This window comes from Peromyscus maniculatus, chromosome 7 (genome assembly GCF_049852395.1).
Source record: "Peromyscus maniculatus bairdii isolate BWxNUB_F1_BW_parent chromosome 7, HU_Pman_BW_mat_3.1, whole genome shotgun sequence".
In the NCBI taxonomy this organism is placed as follows: Eukaryota; Metazoa; Chordata; class Mammalia; order Rodentia; family Cricetidae; genus Peromyscus; species Peromyscus maniculatus.
In genome coordinates this window covers 69,752,331-69,754,001 of record NC_134858.1, presented here as the reverse complement: position 1 = coordinate 69,754,001, position 1,671 = coordinate 69,752,331, and the positions used below count along the sequence as shown (strand labels likewise).

The window sequence follows — 1,671 nt, the reverse complement described above, 5'->3', positions numbered from 1 at the left end:
TATATGGAAATGCAGTTTATTTTTATTTTTTAAATTTTATGTGTGGATGTTTTGGCTGAATGTATGCCTGTGCACCTCACATGTGCCTAGTGCTCACAGAACCTAGAAGAGGGCATCAGATACTCTGGAACTAAGTTATAGACAGTTGTGGGTCACAACCTGGTACTGGGACTTGAACCCAGGTCCTCCAAAAGAGCAGCCAATGTGCTCAGCTCTCCTCCAGGCCTGATAAGTAATTTTTTATCTTTTTGAGAAACACATAGAACCAATTCATCGGGAAAGGTTCATTGTCAGCACCTAATAGTGCTAGGACATGGGGGGAAAACATGTGTTGCCTTGAATTATAGAGAGCTTTATAATCGGTGTCAGTTTTGGCCACATAAATATTTAGATTTTATGTATGGAAGAAACAGCCTGAATAAGTCAGTGCATGTGGGTTGGATCTTCAAGGACTCACATATTGCAGGCTCCGTTCCCAGCTCATGGTGACAGGATTTCTAGGAGATAGCACATTGAGGAGAAAGGTTGGGTGGTGGTGGGTGTATGCCTTTGTTTTCTATTCCGTTTTTAATGTTTTGAGACAGGGCCTAAGATATCCCAGGATGGTGCTCCCTTCGGCAGAACATATACTAAAACAAAACAAAACAAAAAAAAACGATACAGAGCAGATTAGCATGGCTCCTGCACAAGGATGACACACAAAATTTTGAACTCACTTCATAACTGAAAACTCAGAAAGGCAACCAAAACCTGAAAAAATTACTCTTCTTCCATTTACCTGTCTACTTGACCTGAGAAAGAATGTCCACACCCTGGGGTCCCCCCTCATTTCCTGCCAATTAAGTTTTAAATGCACTATTATGGTCTCTGTGTGTGTGTGATATATATTTGTGAGTGTGTGCCGCAGCACACTTACACAGGTCGTAGGACAGATTCTGGGAACTGGTTCCCTCCTTTCTACCTTACACAGGCTTTAGGGGTAAAATTCAGGTCCCCAGGTTTGTATCACAACATTTTTCCCACGGGGCCATTGTGCAACCCCCTCCTGAAAGATTTTTATAGATCAGAAAGTTGAAGCCTGTAAGCAACCAGACGATACACACTCCCGTTCTTACCACTCACAGCTGAGAATGACTGAGTTTTTCACTAGAGATGAGCAAATGAGCATGGAAAAGGCCCTGAGCAGACAGACACTCAGTGGATCCTAGTTATAACCAGTGGACGTTCGACATGGAAAGTGAAACATTTTATTGCTGTGAGAAGCCCTGATACTCACGACGGTGTTCGTAACTTTGAAGTGAGAAGCATACTGGCATCAGGGGCAGAGACACAGGTCTGTTGCTTACCCTTGGTGTGATTCTGAACCCAGATCTCCACACTGAATTCTGGCTTTGCAGTGATCCATTTACATGGTTGGTAATTCTGTTGTTATAGTACCCATTATTTTGTCCTGTTGTTTCATGCTTGATTTGTGTGACTGTCCTCCCAACCGATGTTTAGTGGTCAATTTTCATCATCGACAGCTTACCAACAATCATTTGTGTGTAAGACTTGCACCACACATGTTTATTTGATGGATACAAAAATTAGAAAGATTTGCAATACTAAGAGCTGGCGAAAACTACAGGTGGCAATCTGGTCAGGAACACAGTAGGCCAATGATTATTTAAG

At 42.3% G+C, this 1,671-nt stretch overlaps 1 pseudogene; it reads left to right on the top strand.

Moving 5' to 3' along the window:
• Nucleotides 1–640: 640 nt before the first annotated feature.
• Nucleotides 641–725, top strand: LOC121831193 (U6 spliceosomal RNA; annotated as a pseudogene).
• Nucleotides 726–1,671: the final 946 nt, after the last annotated feature.